Genomic DNA, 25707 nt, shown 5'->3' on the forward strand with positions numbered 1-25707 from the left:
ACTTTTTCTGGAGTGTTTATAGAGGAACGGTCACTGACCTTTACTTTGTAGTAATGAACACCACATGTCGGCAGAGATTCCACTATTTTCATGTCCCTGCAGGTGGGAACAGAGAAAGAAGAAACAAATGTTATGCCAAATAATGAAGATGTTACAATGTCCCCCATGCTTGTCATCACCACAGACGTTCGGTGCATCTACTGGCAACTCACGGCAGACAACTGCATTACTGACTATTCATAAGACTAGATATGGTGACCGGTGATACTGTGACGTCCATGCTGCTGTGGAGACAAGCAGAGGGTCTGGTGGGGGCACATACTGATGACCCCCCAGAAGTTCTGCCCCAGCATTTCTCCGGGGAAGTAAACCATTGGTCCCAACGCCGGACAGAAGAAATGATTTACGTATAATATTCTGTATACCTGTTCTTTGTAGATGGATCTGCTGTTGATTAGGGGATGGGGACGGGTGAGGGGCAGGGAAATCAGGCAGGAGAGATTGTATCTCCTGTTGTCCTTATTCTTCAGGGACCACTGGCATTATCTACATTTAGTTGGAGTCACCAGGCACAGGGTCTGCTCAGAGGCGCTAGTCCCGGAGTGACTCCACAAATCTCTATGTATGGACACTGTACGTCATATAATACCACTGCCCCCCACATGTGCTATCAGGGTATATAGAGATAGTAGAGGGGTGTCCCTCCAGTAGTCATAGCGGACAGCTGCCACAAGGGGGACCCAGTGCTTCTAGACATTACACGCAGGGTCCTCTTATATTAATGGGCACCATGTAATGCTACATTTTTGGGTTAGGGCAGTCCCCCCCTGACAATCCCCCCTGGAGTCCCCCCTGGAGTCCCCTCCCTGTAGTCCCCCCTGTAGTCCCCCTGGAGTCCCCTGGAGATAGCAGCTGATCATCATGTGTGACAGAGCAGGACACCGGATATATATATATATATATGTTACATATGATAGAGCTGCACATGAACATCTCTCCAGACTATGACTCGTCCTCTGGTGACACTTTTATCTTCTTGCAATGTTGGATTTCTTGGTCCTCACTAGAAGAAAACACAATATAAAGATCTCATCTAATATGAAGCGCTGTCACCTCCTCAGTTACTGCTATTTTACTGCATTTCAGCGCATCAGAAAGTATAAACTGTTGTATTTTACATCTCATGCGCATCAGACCATAAATGCCACATATAGAAAATGTATAGAAAATATATGGATTATAGACGACTCTTCCAGAAACAGCGCAGCCCCATAGTGAAGGAGCGGAGGTATTTTTGGGAATAAAAAGTAGATCTTTTTTCTTATATGGTACAACCCTTTAACCCCTTAAGGACACGGTCAATTTTGGCCTTGAGGACAGAGCAATTTTGTTTACATTTCCCTCTTTGCATCCCGACGCTCATAACGCTTTTATTTTTTGTACGACGTAGTTGTATGAGACTTTGTTTTTTTGCGGGACGAGTTGTACTTTATGTACGTACCATTTTTTGGTCCAAATAGATTATCGTTTAATTTCTATACATTTTTAATTAGATTAAAATGCAGAAAAAAAGCAGTTCCGCAGCAGTTTTAATAATTTTTTTTTTACACCATACATCGATCATCATAAATAATGTTAGACATTTGTTGTACAGGTTGTTACGGTCGTGGCGATACCAAATATGTCTATATTATTTCATGTTTTGGGACTTATATTTTAAAAAGTTGATTATAAAAAATGTGTATTTCTGTGTATTTTATTTACTTTTTATTTATTTATTTACCATAATTATTTTTTTACATTCATTTAACTTTTTTTTTTAATCCCATAAAGGGATTTATTATTTTGATTTTTATTTTGTAACTGTAATGTACTGGCATAGATCTATATGCCAGTACATTAGCCTGTTACTGATCGTACACAGGCAGTTGTTAGGGCAGACCTCAGTATGCCCTAACAACAGGAAATATGTTCAGACAGCCCTGGGGTCCTTCACTGGACCCTGGGCTGTCTGGCCATACGAGTTGTTGGCTTTGATCGCGTCACAGTTATTTTCTGTGACGCGATCAATGTGCAGTCCCCTCTCCTTGAACGCCGCGATCAGCTGTCATCACGGCGTTCAAAGGGTTAACGGCGGAGAGAAGATGTTTCTCTCCTCTCCGCTGTCAGAGCGGGGCCGTGGCTGTGTATTACAGCCGTTGCCCCGCTCTCAGTCGCGCGCACAGACGCGCGCAGGGACGGCTGTCACACAGGACGAGTATGCTCGTCCTAATGCGCGAAGTGTTCGCCGCTCAGTACGAGCATACTCGTCCTGTGTCGGCAACCAGTTAAAATAAATAAACGATAAAATATATATATATTTTTTTTCTGAAATGATTGCCGAGACCGGATACAATTGTAACAAATTTTCAATAGCTGAAAGTAAACAGGTTTTCATTTGCTGACAGCAAGCAAAGGATTTTTTTTTATAATGGTAAGGATTAAAAACAAAGTATATGAGAAAGTAGTACAATATAATGCCCCCATAGTGCCCTTCACACAGTATAATGTCCCCATAGGGCCCCACACACAGTATAATGCCCCCATAGTGCTCCACACACAGTATAATGCCCCCATAGTGCCCCACACACAGTATAATGCCCCCATAGTGCTCCACACACAGTATAATGTCCCCATAGTGCCCCCCACACAGTATAATGCCCCCATAGTGCCCCCCACACACAGTATAATGCCCCCATAGTGCTCCCCACACACAGTATAATGCCCCCATAGTGCCCCCCACACACAGTATAATGTCCCCATAGTGCCCCCCACACAGTATTATGCCCCCATAGTGCTCCACACACAGTATAATGCCCCCATAGTGCCCCACACACAGTATAATGCCCCCATAGTGCTCCACACACAGTATAATGTCCCCATAGTGCCCCCCACACAGTATAATGCCCCCATAGTGCCCCCCACACACAGTATAATGCCCCCATAGTGCTCCCCACACACAGTATAATGCCCCCATAGTGCCCCCCACACACAGTATAATGTCCCCATAGTGCCCCCCACACAGTATTATGCCTCCATAGTGCCCCACACACAGTATAATGCCCCCATAGTGCTTCACACACAGTATAATGTCCCCATAGTGCCCCCCACACAGTATTATGCCTCCATAGTGCCCCACACACACAGTATAATGCCCCCATAGTGCCCCCCACACACAGTATAATGCCCCCATAGTGCCCCACACACAGTATAATGCCCCCATAGTGCCCCCCACACACAGTATAATGCCCCCATAGTGCCCAACACACAGAATAATGCCCCCATAGTGCCCCACACACACAGTATAATGCCCGCATAGTGCCCCACACACAGTATAATGTCCCCATAGTGCCCCACACACACAGTATAATGCCCCCATAGTGCCCCACACACACACAGTATAATGCCCCCATAGTACTCTTCACAAACACAGTATAATGCCCCTATAGTACTCTTCACAAACACAGTATAATGCCCCCATAGTGCCCCACACACACATTATAATGCCCCTATAGTACTCTTCACAAACACAGTATAATGCCCCATAGTGCCCTTCACAAACACAGTATAATGCCCCCATAGTGCCCACACACAGTATAATGCCCCCATAATGCCCACACACAGTATAATGCCCCCATAGTGCCCACACACAGTATAATGCCCCCAAAGTGCCCCACACACAGTATAATGCCCCCATAGTGCCCACACACAGTATAATGCCCCCATAGTGCCCACACACAGTATAATGCCCCCATAGTGCCCCACACACAGTATAATGCCCCCATAGTGCCCCACACAAAGTATAATGCCCCCATAGTGCCCACACACAGTATAATGCCCCCATAGTGCCCACACAAAGTATAATGCCCCCATAGTGCTCACACACAGTATAATGCCCCCATAGTGCCCACACACAGTATAATGCCCCCATAGTGCCCACACAAAGTATAATGCCCCCATAGTGCCCACACACATTATAATGCCCCCATAGTGCTCACACACAAAGTATAATGCCCCCATAGTGCCCCACACACATTATAATGCCCCCATAGTGCCCACACACAGTATAATGTCCCCATAGTGCCCACACACATTATAATCCCCCCATAGTGCCCACACAGAATGTCTCATAGCGCCCCCACACACAGTATAATGCACACATAGTGCCCCCCCACACAGTATAATGTCCCCATAGTGCCCCACACACAGAATAATTCCCCATAGTGTTCCACACACAGTATAATGCCAGCCATAGTGCCCCACACAAAGTATAATGTCCCCATAGTGCCCCACACACACAGAATAATCCCCCAATATGTTCCCACACAGAATGTCTCATAGCACCTCCACACACAGTATAATGCCCCCACACAGAAACAGTGCACCAAAAAATAACCAAATTCTCATCTCTCCCTGTTACCACAATGAATACAGTAGATTCCTCTGCAGGACTCCGCAGTGGCGGATTAAGTAGACCAGAGGCCCTGGACTGTTACCCAAACGTGGGTCCCCCTTCTCCACCGCCGCCCTGCCGTAACTTTTGTGAACACTTTCTTTTTATGCAAACATTAACAAATGGGTTTTGCGATTCCCCTTGTCACAGGACTGTGTCCCTACATACTGACAGTCTCCAAGCATCGCTGACAGTATCACACTGTGCAGGGACACATCCTTCTGACAAGGGGAACGGTAACACCAATTTGTCTATCAGTTCTGGACTGCACAAGGACTTTTTGTGAAATACCAGGATTTCCTATAATAAACATGTCAGGAAAGGTAGAACCGATAAAAACAAGGGGACATATACAAAACCACCGAAAAAGGCCATACTTACAAATGGACACAGCCAGGTCAGAAACGCTGATGAAGGAGTGAGCAGGTGCTTTAAATAATAATAGCCACTCCCACTAGTCTTGAGGGGAGTGGTGTGTGTGGTGCATGGGATGTGTAGTAAGAAATAATAAATGAATAGTGTGTGTGCAAGTGTAATACTATAAGTGAAATATAGGGGGCAGTAATGAGTAAAGTGCCTCAATAGAAATAAATGGATAATGGGGTGCAAGTGAGTGAAACATGGAGGGATAGTGTGTACGTCATGAGGCACAACGTGTATAGCCAGGTAGAAGCCTATTTGTGACGCCTTGATAGTTCATAGAGCGGGCTACCCTGCTTGCTATGCCAAACAACAACACACCATGCTCTCCCAGCATCAAAGACCCGGCTGTGTCAAAAAGAAGCAAATATAAGTAATAATGAAAAATACCTGGGGTATTAGTGATCATTTTGGCCAAAAGGACGTTTCTGACCTGGCTGTGTCCATTTGTAAGTATGGCCTTTTTCGGTGGTTATGTCAGGAAAGGTGACAGATTCTCTATAAATCTAGTGACTCACAGGTGACAATGTCTCAGATTCTAGTAGGTTTTTTTTCTCCTTTCTTCTCAATCCGGTCCAGACTTCATGACGACTTCTCCCGGCCATGACCAAATTGTTCAGAATTTGCCACTCAGATGTCTTCAGCTCTTCACTTTTCCAACATTTCCACACCTAGAAACAAAGATAAAATTATCATGGTGCCACACACTGTGCCCCTAAATATAATAGCACCAAACATTGTGCCCCTGAATAAAATAGTACCAAACACTGTGCCCCTAAATAGAATTGTGTCACACACTGTAAAATAAAGCACCACATACAAAATGCCCCCTGTAGATAGCGCCACACAGCCACCCTTGTATATAGTGCTACACAGCGCTCCCCCCTTGTATATAGTGCTGCACAGCGCATCCCCTTGTATATAGTGCTACACAGCGCTCCCCCTTGTGTATATAGTGCTACACAGCGCTCCCCCCTAGTATATAGTGCTACACAGCGCTCCCCTTGTATATAGTGCTACACAGCGCATCACCTTGTATATAGTGCTACACAGCGCTCGCCCTTGTATATAGTGCTACACAGCGCTCCCTCCTTGTATATAGTGCTACACAGCGCTCCCCTTGTATAGAGTGCTACACAACGCTCCCCCCTTGTATATAGTGCTACACAGCGCTCCCCCCTTGTATATAGTGCTACACAGTGCCCCCCTTGTATATAGTGCTACACAGCGCTCCCCCTTGTATATAGTGCTACACAGCACTCCCCCTTGTATATAGTGCTACACAGCGCTCCCCCTTGTATATAGTGCTACACAGCGCTCCCCCTTGTATATAGTACTACACAGCGCTCCCCCTTGTATATAGTGCTACACAGCGCTCCCCCTTGTATATAGTGCTACACAGCGCTCCCCCTTGTATATAGTGCTACACAGCACTCCCCCTTGTATATAGTGCTACACAGCGCTCCCCCTTGTATATAGTGCTACACAGCGCTCCCCCTTGTATATAGTACTACACAGTGCTCTCTCCTTGTATATAGTGCTGCACAGCGCTCCCCCTTGTATATAGTGCTACACAGCGCTCCCCCTTGTATTTAGCGCTACACAGCGCTCCCTCCTTGTATATAGTGTCACACAGCGAACCCCCCTTGTATATAGTGTCACACAGCGCTCCCCCCTTGTATATAGTGCTACACAGTGCTCCCCCTTGTATATAGTGCTACACAGCGCTCCCCCTTGTATATAGTGCTACACAGCACTGCCCCTTGTATATAGCACCACACAGCGCTCCCCCTTTGTATATAGTGCTACACAGCGCTCCCCCTTGTATATAGTGCTACACAGCGCTCCCCCTTGTATATAGCGCTACACAGCGCGCCCCCCTTGTATATAGCACTACGCAGCGCTCCCCCTTGTATATAGCACCACACAGCGCTCCCCCCTTGTATATAGTGCTACACAGCGCTCCCCCTTGTATATAGTTATACACAGCGCTTCCCCTTGTATATAGTTATAAACAGCGCTCCCCTCTTGTATATAGCACCACACAGCGCTCCCCCTTGTATATAGCGCTACACAGCGCTCCCTCCTTGTATATAGTGTCAAACAGCGCTCCCCCCTTGTATATAGTGCTACACAGCGCTCCCCCCTTGTATATAGTGCTACACAGCGCTCCCCCTTGTATATAGTGCTACACAGCGCTCCCCCTTGTATATAGTACTACACAGCGCTCCCCCTTGTATATAGTGCTACACAGCGCTCCCCCCTTGTATATAGTGCTACACAGCGCTCCCCCCTTGTATATAGTGCTACACAGCACTCCCCCCTTGTATATTGCGCTACACAGCGCTCCCCCTTGCATATAGTTATACACAGCACTCCCCTCTTGTATATAGCACCACACAGCGCTCCCCCCTGTATATAGCGCTACACAGCGCTCCCCCCTTGTATATTGCGCTACACATCGCTCCCCCTTGTATATAGTTATACACAGCGCTCCCCTCTTGTATATAGTGCCACACAGCGCTCCCCCTTGTATATAGTGCTACACAGCGCTCCCCCTTGTATATAGTGCTACACAGCGCTCCCCCTTGTATATAGTGCTACACAGCGCTCCCCCCTTGTATATAGTGCTACACAGCGCTCCCCCCTTGTATATAGTGCTACTCAGCGCTCCCCTTGTATATAATGCTACACAGCGCTCCCCCTTGTATATAGTACTACACAGCGCTCCCCTTGTATATTGTGCTACACAGCGCTCCCCCCTTGTATATAGTATTACACAGCGCTCCCCCTTGTATATTGTGCTACACAGCGCTCCCCCCTTGTATATTGTGCTACACAGCACTCCCCCCTTGTATATAGCACCACACAGCGCTCCCCCTTGTATATTGTGCTGCACAGCGCTCCCCCTTGTATATTGTGCTACACACCGCTCCCCCTTGTATATTGTGCTACACAGCGCTCCCCCTTGTATATAGTTATACACAGCGCTCCCCCTTGTATATAGTGCTACACAGCGCTCCGCCTTGTATATAGTTATACACAGCACTCCCCCCTTGTATATAGTGCTACGCAGCGCTCCCCCTTGTATATAGCGCTACACAGCGCTCCCCCTTGTATATAGTGCTACACAGCGCACCCCCATTGTATATGGTGCCACACAGCGCTCCCCCTTGTATATAGCGCTACACAGCGCTCCCCCTTGTATATAGCGCTACACAGCGCTCCCCCCTTGTATATAGTGCTACACAGCACTCCCCCCTTGTATATAGTGCTACACAGCACTCCCCCCTTGTACATAGTGCTACACAGCGCTCCCCTCTTGTATATAGTGCTACACAGCGCTCCCCCCATGTATATAGTGCTACACAGCGCTCCCCCCCATGTATATAGTGCTACACAGCGCTCCCCCTTGTATATAGTGCTACACAGCGCTCCCCCCTTGTATATAGTGCTACACAGCGCCCCCCCTTGTATATAGTGCTACACAGCGCTCCCCCTTGTATATAGTACTACACAGCGCTCCCCCTTGTATATTGTGCTACACAGCGCTCCCCCTTGTATATAGTTATACACAGCGCTCCGCTATTGTATATAGTGCCACACAGCGCTCCCCCTTGTATATAGTGCTACACAGCGCTCCCCCTTGTATATAGTGGCACACAGCGCTCCCCGATTGTATATGGTGCCACACAGCGCTCCCCCTTGTATATAGCGCTACACAGCGCTCCCCCTTGTATATAGCGCTACACAGCGCTCCCCCTTGTATATAGCGCTACACAGCGCTCCCCCTTGTATATAGCGCTACACAGCGCTCCCCCTTGTATATAGTGCTACACAGCGCTACCCCTTGTGTATATAGTGCTACACAGCGCCCCCTTGTATATAGTGCTACACAGCGCTCCCCTTGTGTATATAGTACTACACAGCGCTCCCTCCTTGTATATAGTGCTACACAGCGCTCCCCCTTGTATATAATGCTACACAGCGCTCCCCCTTGTATATAGCGCTACACAGCGCTCCCCCTTGTATATAGTGCTACACAGCGCTCCCCCTTGTGTATATAGTGCTACACAGCGCCCCCCCCCCTTGTATATAGTGCTACACAGCGCTCCCCCCTTGTGTATATAGTGCTACACAGCGCTCCCCCCTTGTGTATAATGCTACACAGCGCTCCCCCTTGTATATAGTGCTACACAGCGCTCCCCCATTGTATATAATGCTAAACAGCGCTCCCCCTTGTATATAGCGCTACACAGCGCTCCCCCTTGTATATAGCGCTACACAGCGCTCCCCCTTGTATATAGCGCTACACAGCGCTCCTCCCTTGTATATAGTGCTACACAGCGCTCCCCCTTGTATATAGCGCCACACAGCGCTCCCCCTTGTATATAGTGCTACACAGCGCCCCCCCCCTTGTATATAGTGCTACACAGCGCCCCCCCCTTGTATATAGTGCTACACAGCGCTCCCCCCTTGTGGATATAGTGCTACACAGCGCTCCCCCCTTGTGTATATAGTGCTACACAGCGCTCCCCCTTGTATATAGCGCTACACAGCGCTCCCCCTTGTATATAGCGCTACACAGCGCTCCTCCCTTGTATATAGTGCTACACAGCGCTCCCCCTTGTATATAGTGCTACACAGCGCTCCCCCTTGTATATAGTGCTACACAGCGCTCCCCTTGTATATAGTGCTACACAGCGCTCCCCCTTGTATATAGTGCTACACAGCGTTCCCCCTTGTATATAGCGCTACACAGCGATTCCCCCCTTTTATATAGCGCTACACAGCGCTCCCCCATGTATATAGTGCTACACAGCGCTCCCCGCTGTATATAGTGCTACACAGCGCTCCCCCCTTGTATATAGTGCTACACCGCTCCCCCTTGTATATAGTGCTACACAGCGCTCCCCCCTTGTATATAGTGCTACACTGCGCTCCCCCTTGTATATAGTGGTACACAGCGCTCCCCCTTGTATATAGTGCTACACAGCGCTCCCCCTTGTATATAGTGCTACACAGTGTTCCCCCTTGTATATAGTGCTACACAGCGCTCCCCCCTTGTATATAGTGCTACTCAGCGCTCCCCCTTGTGTATATAGTACTATACAGCGCTCCCCCTTGTATATAGTGCTACACAGCGCTCCCCCTTGTATATAGCACCACACAGTGCTCCCCCCTTGTATATAGTGCTACACAGCGCTCCCCCTTGTATATAGTGCTACACAGCACCCCCCTTGTATATAGTGCTACACCGCTCCCCCTTGTATATAGTGCTACACAGCGCTCCCCCTTGTATATAGCGCTACACAGCGATTCCCCCCTTTTATATAGCGCTACACAGCGCTCCCCCATGTATATAGTGCTACACAGCGCTCCCCCCTGTATATAGTGCTACACAGCGCTAGCCCCTGTATATAGTGCTACACAGCGCTCCCCCCTTGTATATAGTGCTACACCGCTCCCCCTTGTATATAGTGCTACACAGCGCTCCCCCCTTGTATATAGTGCTACACAGCGCTTCCCCTTGTATATAGTGCTACACAGCGCTCCCCCTTGTATATAGTGCTACACAGCGCTCCCCCCTTGTATGTAGTGCTACACAACGCTCCCCCCTTGTATATAGTGCTACACAGCGCTCCCCGATTGTATATGGTGCCACACAGCGCTCCCCCTTGTATATAGCGCTACACAGCGCTCCCCCTTGTATATAGTGCTACACCGCTCCCCCTTGTATATAGTGCTACACAGCGCTCCCCCTTGTATATAGTGCTACACAGCGCTCCCCCTTGTATATAGTGCTACACAGCGCTCCCCCCTTGTATATAGTGCTACACAGCGCTCCCCGATTGTATATGGTGCCACACAGCGCTCCCCCTTGTATATAGCGCTACACAGCGCTCCCCCTTGTATATAGTGCTACACAGCGCTCCCCCCTTGTGTATATAGTGCTACACAGCGCTCCCCCTTGTATATAGCGCTACACAGCGCTCCCCCTTGTATATAGCGCTACACAGCGCTCCTCCCTTGTATATAGTGCTACACAGCGCTCCCCCTTGTATATAGTGCTACACAGCGCTCCCCCTTGTGTATATAGTGCTACACAGCGCTCCCCCTTGTATATAGTGCTACACAGCGCTCCCCCTTGTATATAGTGCTACACAGCGCTCCCCCTTGTATATAGCGCTACACAGCCCTCCTCCCTTGTATATAGTGCTACACAGCGCTCCCCCTTGTATATAGTGCTACACAGCGCTCCCCTTGTATATAGTGCTACACAGCGTTCCCCCTTGTATATAGTGCTACACAGCGATCCCCCCTTGTATATAGTGCTACACAGCGCTCCCCCTTGTATATAGTGCTACACAGCGCTCCCCCTTGTATATAGTGCTACACAGCGCTCCCCTTGTATATAGTGCTACACAGCGCTCCCCCCTTGTATATAGTGCTACACAGTGCTCCCCCTTGTATAGTGCTACACAGCGCTCCCCCTTGTATATAGTGCTACACAGCGCTCCCCCTTGTATATAGCACCACACAGTGCTCCCCCCTTGTATATAGTGCTACACAGCGCTCCCCCCTTGTATATAGTGCTACACAGCGCTCCCCCTTGTATATAGTGCTACACAGCGCTCCCCCTTGTATATAGTGCTACACAGCGCTCCCCCTTGTATATAGTGCTACACAGCGTTCCCCCTTGTATATAGTGCTACACAGCGTTCCCTCTTGTATATAGTGCTACACAGCGTTCCCCCTTGTATATAGTGCTACACAGCGCTCCCCCTTGTATAGTGCTACACAGCGCTCCCCCATGTATATAGTGCTACACAGCGCTCCCCCTTGTATATACTGCTACACAGCGCTCCCCCCTTGTATATAGTGCTACTCAGCGCTCCCCCCTTGTGTATATAGTACTACACAGCGCTCCCCCTTGTATATAGTGCTACACAGCGCTCCCCCTTGTATATAGCACCACACAGTGCTCCCCCCTTGTATATAGTGCTACACAGCACTCCCCCTTGTATATAGTGCTACACCGCTCCCCCTTGTATATAGCGCTACACAGCGATTCCCCCCTTTTATATAGCGCTACACAGCGCACCCCCATGTATATAGTGCTACACAGCGCTCCCCCCTGTATATAGTGCTACACAGCGCTCCCCCCTGTATATAGTGCTACACAGCGTTCCCCCTTGTATATAGTGCTACACAGCGCTCCCCCCTTGTATATAGTGCCACTCAGCGCTCCCCCCTTGTGTATATAGTACTACACAGCGCTCCCCCTTGTATATAGTGCTACACAGCGCTCCCCCTTGTATATAGTGCTACACAGCGCTCCCCCCTTGTATATAGTGCTACACAGCGCTCCCCCTTGTATATAGCGCTACACAGCGCTCCTCCCTTGTATATAGTGCTACACAGCGCTCCCCCTTGTATATAGTGCTACACAGCGCTCCCCTTGTATATAGTGCTACACAGCGCTCCCCCTTGTATATAGTGCCCCACAGCGCCCCCCCCTTGTATACAGTGCTACACAGCGTTCCCCCTTGTATATACTGCTACACAGCGATCCCCCCTTGTATATAGTGCTACACAGCGCTCCCCCTTGTATATAGTGCTACACAGCGCTCCCCCTTGTATATACTGCTACACAGCCCTCCCCCTTGTATATAGTGCTACACAGCGCTCCTCCCTTGTATATAGCGCTACACAGCGCTCCCCCTTGTATATAGCACCACACAGCGCTCCCCCTTGTATATAGTGCAACACAGCGCTCCCCCCTTGTATATAGTGCTACACAGCGCTCCCCCTTGTATGTAGCGCTACACAGCGTTCCCCCTTGTATATAGCGCTACACAGCACTCCCCCCTTGTATATAGTGCTACACAGCGCTCCCCCCTTGTATATAGCGCTACACAGCGCTCCCCCTTGTATATAGCGCTACACAGCGCTCCCCCTTGTATATAGCGCTACACAGCGCTCCCCCTTGTATATAGCGCTACACAGCGCTCCCCTTGTATATAGTGCTACACAGCGCTCCCCCTTGTATATAGTGCTACACAGTGCTCCCCTTGTATATAGTGCTACACAGCGCTCCCCCTTGTATATAGCACCACACAGTGATCCCCCCTTGTATATAGTGCTACACAGCGTTCCCCCTTGTATATAGTGCTACACAGCGCGCCCCCCTTGTATATAGTGCTACACAGCGTTCCCCCTTGTATATAGCACCACACAGCGCTCCCCCTTGTATATAGCGCTACACAGCGCTCCCCCTTGTATATAGCACTACACAGCGATTCCCCCTGTATATAGTGCTACACAGCGCTCCCCCATGTATATAGTGCTACACAGCGCTCCCCCTGTATATAGTGCTACACAGCGCTCCCCCTTGTATATAGTGCTACACAGCGCTCCCCCCTTGTATATAGCACTACACAGCGATTCCCCCTGTATATAGTGCTACACAGCGCTCCCCCTGTATATAGTGCTACACACCGCTCCCCCTTGTATATAGTGCTACACAGCGCTCCACCCCTGTATATAGTGCTACTCAGCGCTCCCCCTTGTGTATATAGTACTACACAGCGCTCCCCCTTGTATATAGTGCTACACAGCGCTCCCCCTTGTATATAGTGCTACACAGCGCTCCCCCTTGTATATAGTGCTACACAGCACCCCCCTTGTATATAGTGCTACACCGCTCCCCCTTGTATATAGTGCTACACAGCGCTCCCCCTTGTATATAGCGCTACACAGCGATTCCCCCCTTTTATATAGCGCTACACAGCGCTCCCCCATGTATATAGTGCTACACAGCGCTCCCCCTTGTATATAGTGCTACACCGCTCCCCCTTGTATATAGCACCACACAGTGCTCCCCCCTTGTATATAGTGCTACACAGCGCTCCCCCCTTGTATATAGTGCTACACAGCGCTCCCCCTTGTATATAGTGCTACACAGCGCTCCCCCCTTGTATATAGTACTACACAGCGCTCCCCCTTGTATATAGTGCTACACAGCGCTCCCCCCTTGTGTATATAGTGCTACACAGCACCCCCCTTGTATATAGTGCTACATAGCGCTCCCCCTTGTATATAGCGCTACACAGCGATTCCCCCCTTTTATATAGCGCTACACAGCGCTCCCCCATGTATATAGTGCTACACAGCGCTCCCCCCTGTATATAGTGCTACACAGCGCTCCCCCATGTATATAGTGCTACACAGCGCTCCCCCTTGTATATAGCGCTACACAGCGCTCCCCCATGTATATAGTGCTACACAGCGCTCCCCCCTGTATATAGTGCTACACAGCGCTCCCCCTTGTATATAGTGCTACACAGCGCTCCCCCTTGTATATAGTGCTACACAGCGCTCCCCACTTGTATATAGTGCTACACAGCGCTCCCCCTTGTATATAGTGCTACACAGTGTTCCCCCCTTGTATATAGTGCTACACAGTGCTCCCCCTTGTATATAGTGCTACACAGCGCTCCCCCCTTGTATATAGTGCTAAACAGCGCTCCCCCTTGTATATAGTGCTACACAGCACCCCCCTTGTATATAGTGCTACACAGCACTCCCCCCTTGTATATAGTGCTACACAGCGCTCCCCCTTGTATATAGTGCTACACAGCGCTCCCCCTTGTATATAGTGCTACACAGCGCTCCCCCTTGTATATAGTGCTACACAGCGCTCCCCCCTTGTATATAGTACTACACAGCGCTCCCCCTTGTATATAGTGCTACACAGCGCTCCCCCCTTGTATATAGTACTACACAGCGCTCCCCCTTGTATATAGTGCTACACAGCGCTCCCCCCTTGTGTATATAGTGCTACACAGCACCCCCCTTGTATATAGTGCTACATAGCGCTCCCCCTTGTATATAGCGCTACACAGCGATTCCCCCCTTTTATATAGCGCTACACAGCGCTCCCCCATGTATATAGTGCTACACAGCGCTCCCCCCTGTATATAGTGCTACACAGCGCTCCCCCATGTATATAGTGCTACACAGCGCTCCCCCTTGTATATAGCGCTACACAGCGCTCCCCCTTGTATATAGTGCTACACACCGCTCCCCCTTGTATATAGTGCTACACAGCGCTCCCCCATGTATATAGTGCTACACAGCGCTCCCCCCTGTATATAGTGCTACACAGCGCTCCCCCTTGTATATAGTGCTACACAGTGCTCCCCCTTGTATATAGTGCTACACAGCGCTCCCCACTTGTATATAGTGCTACACAGTGCTCCCCCTTGTATATAGTGCTACACAGCGCTCCCCCTTGTATATAGTGCTACACAGTGTTCCCCCCTTGTATATAGTGCTACACAGTGCTCCCCCTTGTATATAGTGCTACACAGCGCTCCCCCTTGTATATAGTGCTACACAGTGTTCCCCCCTTGTATATAGAGCTACACAGCGCCCCCCCTTGTATATAGTGTTACACAGCGCTCCCCCTTGTATATAGTGCTACACAGCGCTCCCCCTTGTATATAGTGCTACACAGCACCCCCCTTGTATATAGTGCTACACAGCACTCCCCCCTTGTATATAGTGCTACACAGCGCTCCCCCTTGTATATAGTGCTACACAGCGCTCCCCCTTGTATATAGTGCTACACAGCGCTCCCCCATATATTTGACTTACCTTGCCCGTTCCCACGACGGACGGCTACACATCCTCCGGGGGCCCCCTGCGGTGCTAGCGACACCCCCGGGCATCAGGGAGCCCGTGTGATTCCCCTAATGATGATTGGCCACTGGGTCTCCTCCTGTCTGTGCTGTGATTGGCTCGGTGCAGGTGTCACAGATGATGCTGGAGCAGGGAGCTGACGACTCCTGAGGACGCAAATACAGGTAATGTCCAGAAATGCGCCGGGGGTCCCGGGACATCTGGATCTGGGATGGTTGGAAGGCGCGGTTATAACTAATGTCCTGTATTATTAATGTTCTTGTAGTTATCAGGATTATGCTGAAGAGATTACAGATTAGAGAGGTATAACTGACTTCTACTAGAGACAGACGCCATGTTGTTTGAGCCTCGCACATGCTCAGTTGTGATGTTGAGGCTGTGGAGTGTACTGGCTGCCAGTAGTGTTGTGTCTGTATGTGTTGTGTGTATATACAGGTTATATAATACACTACAGGTAAACATTACCTCACAGAACACACAGATATGGAGTAATACACCTATATTATACTATATGTCTGTGTGTATATGATGTGTAACAATGTGTCATGTGACCGGCTGCAGCCAATGATTGTGTGACTGTAATAAGAGAGAGGAACAGAGAGGATAGAATGTCTCAGAAGCACTGGCTGACCTTTATTCTGTATGGAATAGCATAGTCACTATTACATGCAGAGGCATACAGGAAACAACATATCAAATATCAAGGCAATAACTAAGTGTGAACAGAGCCTTAGCTCTAATACAGACAAGCCACTATGTACAGCCATAATGAACAAGTGTTTTAGTGTGTTTTGCTGACATCTAGTGGTGGGGAGTGGTAATGACAATGCAGGGATCTTGTATAAAGCTTCCGTTATTCACTTCTCCTCACAATCACTGGATGACGACCTCTGTGGGAGCTGTGATGGTGTCTGTATTAGTTGCCACTCAGCTTTACCATAAATACGGATGTCTGAATGTCATTTTAGGGCTAAATGCTATTTAAGCTTTGCATTAAACAAAATGTGTAGGTGACTGCGCTATTGATTCCGTCAAAACAACGGAACGGTGACAAACGGAAACCATTAGCAAAGTTTACATCACCATTGAGATCAATGGTGATGCAAATGGAAGACAAGGTTTCCGTTTGCCTTTCCGTTGAGTGGTTAACCCGGTGGAAACCGCCGACGGAACGTCTCAACTAAAGGACAACGCTGATGTGAACAGGGCCTTAGGTCTTGTTCACACGGTGCTTAAGAAAAACGGAGTGTAAACGTGTCAAAAACGCTAGGGTTTTTGTAAAGCGCTTTTTAAAATACAGCCATTTTTTACAAATTTTTCTTGCGTTGTTTGACGTGTTTTGTGCACGTTCAGGCGTGTTTTTGGTGCAATTTACGAGATAAAGAATTGACCTGACGCTTCTTTTATTACACTACGCATTTTTTAAACATTTGTTTGTAAAAAAGAACGTGTCGTACGCTCTAACAATGCGCTTTCCATTGATGTCAACGGGAAGCTTAAATCATGCTTTTTTGCGTAAAACTCGTCAAAAACTCGGCGAATACCCGCCATGTGAACAGGGCCTAACACTGGAGCTAATAAGACAGGTAATGAGTATTCAGACGCTGCCGGACAATAGGCAGCCCGGCATACAATCCAGCGACACGGCTACATAGCGTGATGCAGCTGCAGGTCCTGTTACTGAATGGCCCTATTGACCCCTCCGCCATATAAGAAGACTTTAGGCCATTATGATGATGGTCCGGAAATCCTGGTAATATGTTATGTGACAAATAAAGTATCAAGCCTCATTAATAGCAAAATAAACGAATAGTCCAGCACGGCCACGAACTAAAAGTCCAGCACATCGGTCTGTGGGTCACTGGCGGCCAATCAGCGATAAGGGATTTATATCATTGGTGATGCTGAGTAATAAAGGTTCCAGCATGGGTAATGCAGTAATATCAAACTTGGCTTCCTAAATACAGACCACTTAACCCCTTAATGACCAGCCTATTTTAGACCTTAATGACAAGCCATTTTTTACGTTTTTCCATGGTCTCATTCCAAGAGCTATAACCTTTTTATTTTTGTGTCGACACAGCTGTATAAGGTCTTGTTTTTTGCGGGACAAGTTGTAATTTTTAATAGTACCATTTTGGGGTACATAGAATTTATTTATTAACTTGTATTAACTTTTTGGTGGGGGGGAATAGAAAAAAAAGCAATTTTGCGACACTTTTTTGCGTCCTAAATCTACGCCGTTTACCGTGTGGTAAAAATAACACAATAACTTTATTCAGTCTGTTGTTGCGATTGCAAAGATACCAAATTTGTATAGTTTTTGTATGTTTTACTACTTACACAGTGAAAACACTTTGTTCACTAATGGGTTAAACAAATATAGACCCTAAACCACACCCCCTAAACAAATACAGACCCCAGACCAGACCCCTAAAACAAATACAACCCCCCAGACCAGACCCCTTAAATACTAACTGTAGACCCCCTAAATAAATACATACCCCAGTACAGACACTTCTGCCTGTTCTTATGGGATTCCGGACGTCTCCCCTTTTCCCAGACATTGCAGGAGAGTTGGCAAGTATGACTAATATACATTGTTGGTTTGAGACAAAGGTCTAATGGAGTACTTAGCACCACAAAGTTATGGCTCCCTTATCATTGGCCGCCGGCCAGGGACCCACCCACAAGGAGCCTATCCGATTAATCAAAGAACAATTGCTACCAAAGGTGGCTAGATGTAGCAGAGTCGGTAATGTTCTAATAGAAAGATGTTGGTGGGAGGCTGGGTTCTTCCAAATCCACAGAGGGGTGAACAAGGAGCAGATGTTAATGGTGTGAGTTATCCACATCAAATTCTAGTTTCCCTGCCATGGAAGAAATCCAGGACCGGTGAAGTGACTACATCATATAGTACAGGCAGGGAAGCAAATCCAGGACCGGTAAGGTGACTACCATCATATAGTACAGGCAGGGAAGAAATCCAGGACCGGTGAGGTGACTACCATCATATAGTACAGGCAGGGAAGAAATCCAGGACCGGTGAGGTGACTACCATCATATAGTACAGGCAGGGAAGAAATCCAGGACCGGTGAGGTGACTACCATCATATAGTACAGGCAGGGAAGAAATCCAGGACCGGTGAGGTGACTACCATCATATAATACAGGCAGGGAAGAAATCCAGGACCGGTGAGGTGACTACCATCATATAGTACAGGCAGGGAAGCAAATCCAGGACCGGTGAGGTGACTACCATCATATAATACAGGCAGGGAAGCAAACCCAGGACCGGTGAGGTGACTACCATCATATAGTACAGGCAGGGAAGCAAATCCAGGACCGGTGAGGTGACTACCATCATATAGTACAGGCAGGGAAGAAATCCAGGACCGGTGAGGTGACTACCATCATATAGTACAGGCAGGGAAGAAATCCAGGACCGGTGAGGTGACTACCATCACATAGTACAGGCAGGGAAGAAATCCAGGACCGGTGAGGTGACTACCATCATATAGTACAGGCAGGGAAGAAATCCAGGACCGGTGAGGTGACTACCATCATATAGTACAGGCAGGGAAGAAATCCAGGACCGGTGAGGTGACTACCATCATATAGTACAGGCAGGGAAGAAATCCAGGACCGGTGAGGTGACTACCATCATATAGTACAGGCAGGGAAGCAAACCCAGGACCGGTGAGGTGACTACCATCATATAGTACAGGCAGGGAAGCAAATCCAGGACCGGTGAAGTGACTACCATCATATAGTACAGGCAGGGAAGAAATCCAGGACCGGTGAGGTGACTACCATCATATAGTACAGGCAGGGAAGCAAATCCAGGACCGGTGAAGTGACTACCATCATATAGTACAGGCAGGGAAGCAAATCCAGGACCGGTGAGGTGACTACCATCATATAATACAGGCAGGGAAGCAAACCCAGGACCGGTGAGGTGACTACCATCACATAGTACAGGCAGGGAAGAAATCCAGCACCGGTGAGGTGACTACCATCATATAGTACAGGCAGGGAAGAAATCCAGGACCGGTGAGGTGACTACCATCATATAGTACAGGCAGGGAAGAAATCCAGGACCGGTGAGGTGACTACCATCATATAGTACAGGCAGGGAAGAAATCCAGGACCGGTGAGGTGACTACCATCATATAGTACAGGCAGGGAAGCAAACCCAGGACCGGTGAGGTGACTACCATCATATAGTACAGGCAGGGGAGCAAATCCAGGACCGGTGAGGTGACTACCATCATATAGTACAGGCAGGGGAGCAAACCCAGGACCGGTGAGGTGACTACCATCATATAGTACAGGCAGGGAAGCAAATCCAGGACCGGTGAGGTGACTACCATCATATAGTACAGGCAGGGAAGCAAATCCAGGACCGGTGAGGTGACTACCATCATATAGTACAGGCAGGGAAGAAATCCAGGACCGGTGAGGTGACTACCATCATATAGTACAGGCAGGGAAGAAATCCAGGACCGGTGAGGTGACTACCATCATATAGTACAGGCAGGGAAGAAATCCAGGACCGGTGAGGTGACTACCATCATATAGTACAGGCAGGGAAGCAAACCCAGGACCGGTGAGGTGACTACCATCATATAGTACAGGCAGGGGAGCAAATCCAGGACCGGTGAGGTGACTACCATCATATAGTACAGGCAGGGGAGCAAACCCAGGACCGGTGAGGTGACTACCATCATATAGTACAGGCAGGGAAGCAAATCCAGGACCGGTGAGGTGACTACCATCATATAGTACAGGCAGGGAAGCAAATCCAGGACCGGTGAGGTGACTACCATCATATAGTACAGGCAGGGGAGCAAATCCAGGACCGGTGAGGTGACTACCATCATATAGTACAGGCAGGGAAGCAAATCCAGGACCGGTGAGGTGACTACCATCATATAGTACAGGCAGGGAAGCAAATCCAGGACCGGTGAGGTGACTACCATCATATAGTACAGGCAGGGGAGCAAATCCAGGACCGGTGAGGTGACTACCATCATATAGTACAGGCAGGGAAGCAAATCCAGGACCGGTGAGGTGACTACCATCATATATTACAGGCAGGGGAGCAAATCCAGGACCGGTGAGGTGACTACCATCATATAGTACAGGCAGGGAAGCAAATCCAGGACCGGTGAGGTGACTACCATCATATAATACAGGCAGGGAAGCAAACCCAGGACCGGTGAGGTGACTACCATCATATAGTACAGTAAGGGAAGCAAATCGAGGACCGGTGAGGTGACTACCATCATATAGTACAGGCAGGGAAGCAAATCCAGGACCGGTGAGGTGACTACCATCATATAGTACAGGCAGGGAAGAAATCCAGGACCGGTGAGGTGACTACCATCATATAGTACAGGCAGGGAAGAAATCCAGGACCGGTGAGGTGACTACCATCACATAGTACAGGCAGGGAAGAAATCCAGGACCGGTGAGGTGACTACCATCATATAGTACAGGCAGGGAAGAAATCCAGGACCGGTGAGGTGACTACCATCATATAGTACAGGCAGGGAAGAAATCCAGGACCGGTGAGGTGACTACCATCATATAGTACAGGCAGGGAAGAAATCCAGGACCGGTGAGGTGACTACCATCATATAGTACAGGCAGGGAAGCAAACCCAGGACCGGTGAGGTGACTACCATCATATAGTACAGGCAGGGAAGCAAATCCAGGACCGGTGAAGTGACTACCATCATATAGTACAGGCAGGGAAGAAATCCAGGACCGGTGAGGTGACTACCATCATATAGTACAGGCAGGGAAGCAAATCCAGGAACGGTGAAGTGACTACCATCATATAGTACAGGCAGGGAAGCAAATCCAGGACCGGTGAGGTGACTACCATCATATAATACAGGTAGGGAAGCAAACCCAGGACCGGTGAGGTGACTACCATCACATAGTACAGGCAGGGAAGAAATCCAGGACCGGTGAGGTGACTACCATCATATAGTACAGGCAGGGAAGCAAATCCAGGACCGGTGAGGTGACTACCATCATATAGTACAGGCAGGGAAGAAATCCAGGACCGGTGAGGTGACTACCATCATATAGTACAGGCAGGGAAGAAATCCAGGACCGGTGAGGTGACTACCATCACATAGTACAGGCAGGGAAGAAATCCAGGACCGGTGAGGTGACTACCATCATATAGTACAGGCAGGGAAGAAATCCAGGACCGGTGAGGTGACTACCATCATATAGTACAGGCAGGGAAGAAATCCAGGACCGGTGAGGTGACTACCATCATATAGTACAGGCAGGGAAGCAAATCCAGGACCGGTGAAGTGACTACCATCATATAGTACAGGCAGGGAAGCAAATCCAGGACCGGTGAGGTGACTACCATCATATAATACAGGCAGGGAAGCAAACCCAGGACCGGTGAGGTGACTACCATCACATAGTACAGGCAGGGAAGAAATCCAGGACCGGTGAGGTGACTACCATCATATAGTACAGGCAGGGAAGAAATCCAGGACCGGTGAGGTGACTACCATCATATAGTACAGGCAGGGAAGCAAATCCAGGACCGGTGAGGTGACTACCATCATATAGTACAGGCAGGGAAGAAATCCAGGACCGGTGAGGTGACTACCATCATATAGTACAGGCAGGGAAGAAATCCAGGACCGGTGAGGTGCCTACCATCATATAATACAGGCAGGGAAGAAATCCAGGACCGGTGAGGTGACTACCATCATATAGTACAGGCAGGGAAGCAAATCCAGGACCGGTGAGGTGACTACCATCATATAATACAGGCAGGGAAGCAAACCCAGGACCGGTGAGGTGACTACCATCATATAGTACAGTAAGGGAAGCAAATCGAGGACCGGTGAGGTGACTACCATCATATAGTACAGGCAGGGAAGCAAATCCAGGACCGGTGAGGTGACTACCATCATATAGTACAGGCAGGGAAGAAATCCAGGACCGGTGAGGTGACTACCATCATATAGTACAGGCAGGGAAGAAATCCAGGACCGGTGAGGTGACTACCATCACATAGTACAGGCAGGGAAGAAATCCAGGACCGGTGAGGTGACTACCATCATATAGTACAGGCAGGGAAGAAATCCAGGACCGGTGAGGTGACTACCATCATATAGTACAGGCAGGGAAGAAATCCAGGACCGGTGAGGTGACTACCATCATATAGTACAGGCAGGGAAGAAATCCAGGACCGGTGAGGTGACTACCATCATATAGTACAGGCAGGGAAGCAAACCCAGGACCGGTGAGGTGACTACCATCATATAGTACAGGCAGGGAAGCAAATCCAGGACCGGTGAAGTGACTACCATCATATAGTACAGGCAGGGAAGAAATCCAGGACCGGTGAGGTGACTACCATCATATAGTACAGGCAGGGAAGCAAATCCAGGACCGGTGAAGTGACTACCATCATATAGTACAGGCAGGGAAGCAAATCCAGGACCGGTGAGGTGACTACCATCATATAATACAGGCAGGGAAGCAAACCCAGGACCGGTGAGGTGACTACCATCACATAGTACAGGCAGGGAAGAAATCCAGCACCGGTGAGGTGACTACCATCATATAGTACAGGCAGGGAAGAAATCCAGGACCGGTGAGGTGACTACCATCATATAGTACAGGCAGGGAAGAAATCCAGGACCGGTGAGGTGACTACCATCATATAGTACAGGCAGGGAAGAAATCCAGGACCGGTGAGGTGACTACCATCATATAGTACAGGCAGGGAAGCAAACCCAGGAACGGTGAGGTGACTACCATCATATAGTACAGGCAGGGGAGCAAATCCAGGACCGGTGAGGTGACTACCATCATATAGTACAGGCAGGGGAGCAAACCCAGGACCGGTGAGGTGACTACCATCATATAGTACAGGCAGGGAAGCAAATCCAGGACCGGTGAGGTGACTACCATCATATAGTACAGGCAGGGAAGCAAATCCAGGACCGGTGAGGTGACTACCATCATATAGTACAGGCAGGGAAGCAAATCCAGGACCGGTGAGGTGACTACCATCATATAGTACAGGCAGGGAAGAAATCCAGGACCGGTGAGGTGACTACCATCATATAGTACAGGCAGGGAAGCAAATCCAGGACCGGTGAGGTGACTACCATCATATAGTACAGGCAGGCAAGCAAATCCAGGACCGGTGAGGTGACTACCATCATATAGTACAGGCAGGGAAGCAAATCCAGGACCGGTGAGGTGACTACCATCATATAATACAGGCAGGGAAGCAAACCCAGGACCGGTGAGGTGACTACCATCACATAGTACAGGCAGGGAAGAAATCCAGGACCGGTGAGGTGACTACCATCATATAGTACAGGCAGGGAAGAAATCCAGGACCGGTGAGGTGACTACCATCATATAGTACAGGCAGGGAAGAAATCCAGGACCGGTGAGGTGACTACCATCATATAGTACAGGCAGGGAAGAAATCCAGGACCGGTGAGGTGACTACCATCATATAGTACAGGCAGGGAAGCAAACCCAGGACCGGTGAGGTGACTACCATCATATAGTACAGGCAGGGGAGCAAATCCAGGACCGGTGAGGTGACTACCATCATATAGTACAGGCAGGGGAGCAAACCCAGGACCGGTGAGGTGACTACCATCATATAGTACAGGCAGGGAAGCAAATCCAGGACCGGTGACGTGACTACCATCATATAGTACAGGCAGGGAAGCAAATCCAGGACCGGTGAGGTGACTACCATCATATAGTACAGGCAGGGGAGCAAATCCAGGACCGGTGAGGTGACTACCAACATATAGTACAGGCAGGGAAGCAAATCCAGGACCGGTGAGGTGACTACCATCATATAGTACAGGCAGGGAAGCAAATCCAGGACCGGTGAGGTGACTACCATCATATAGTACAGGCAGGGGAGCAAATCCAGGACCGGTGAGGTGACTACCATCATATAGTACAGGCAGGGAAGCAAATCCAGGACCGGTGAGGTGACTACCATCATATATTACAGGCAGGGGAGCAAATCCAGGACCGGTGAGGTGACTACCATCATATAGTACAGGCAGGGAAGCAAATCCAGGACCGGTGAGGTGACTACCATCATATAATACAGGCAGGGAAGCAAACCCAGGACCGGTGAGGTGACTACCATCATATAGTACAGTAAGGGAAGCAAATCGAGGACCGGTGAGGTGACTACCATCATATAGTACAGGCAGGGAAGCAAATCCAGGACCGGTGAGGTGACTACCATCATATAGTACAGGCAGGGAAGAAATCCAGGACCGGTGAGGTGACTACCATCATATAGTACAGGCAGGGAAGAAATCCAGGACCGGTGAGGTGACTACCATCACATAGTACAGGCAGGGAAGAAATCCAGGACCGGTGAGGTGACTACCATCATATAGTACAGGCAGGGAAGAAATCCAGGACCGGTGAGGTGACTACCATCATATAGTACAGGCAGGGAAGAAATCCAGGACCGGTGAGGTGACTACCATCATATAGTACAGGCAGGGAAGAAATCCAGGACCGGTGAGGTGACTACCATCATATAGTACAGGCAGGGAAGCAAACCCAGGACCGGTGAGGTGACTACCATCATATAGTACAGGCAGGGAAGCAAATCCAGGACCGGTGAAGTGACTACCATCATATAGTACAGGCAGGGAAGAAATCCAGGACCGGTGAGGTGACTACCATCATATAGTACAGGCAGGGAAGCAAATCCAGGAACGGTGAAGTGACTACCATCATATAGTACAGGCAGGGAAGCAAATCCAGGACCGGTGAGGTGACTACCATCATATAATACAGGCAGGGAAGCAAACCCAGGACCGGTGAGGTGACTACCATCACATAGTACAGGCAGGGAAGAAATCCAGGACCGGTGAGGTGACTACCATCATATAGTACAGGCAGGGAAGCAAATCCAGGACCGGTGAGGTGACTACCATCACATAGTACAGGCAGGGAAGAAATCCAGGACCGGTGAGGTGACTACAATCATATAGTACAGGCAGGGAAGAAATCCAGGACCGGTGAGGTGACTACCA

The 25707-nt window shown here is 49.0% G+C and overlaps 1 long non-coding RNA gene across 6 annotated transcripts in view; it reads right to left on the minus strand.

Moving 5' to 3' along the window:
* Window positions 1–25707, minus strand: part of LOC142719681 (uncharacterized) — a 255217-nt gene that overhangs the window by 13937 nt on the left and 215573 nt on the right. Inside the window, exons 1-4 of one of the 6 annotated variants that reach the window (XR_012872884.1) lie at window positions 15575–16148; window positions 5431–5583; window positions 969–1063; window positions 39–96 (exon numbers count right to left, since the gene is read on the minus strand). The exons of 2 other annotated variants lie outside the window; for them this stretch is intronic. This is a non-coding gene — a long non-coding RNA (uncharacterized LOC142719681). Of the gene's footprint in view, window positions 1–38; window positions 97–968; window positions 1064–5430; window positions 5584–15574; window positions 16149–25707 lie in introns of those variants that run through there. 3 more of the 6 variants (XR_012872895.1, XR_012872900.1, XR_012872911.1) reach the window with 3 other exon arrangements.

This window comes from Rhinoderma darwinii, chromosome 1 (genome assembly GCF_050947455.1).
Source record: "Rhinoderma darwinii isolate aRhiDar2 chromosome 1, aRhiDar2.hap1, whole genome shotgun sequence".
Classification (NCBI taxonomy): domain Eukaryota; kingdom Metazoa; phylum Chordata; class Amphibia; order Anura; family Rhinodermatidae; genus Rhinoderma; species Rhinoderma darwinii.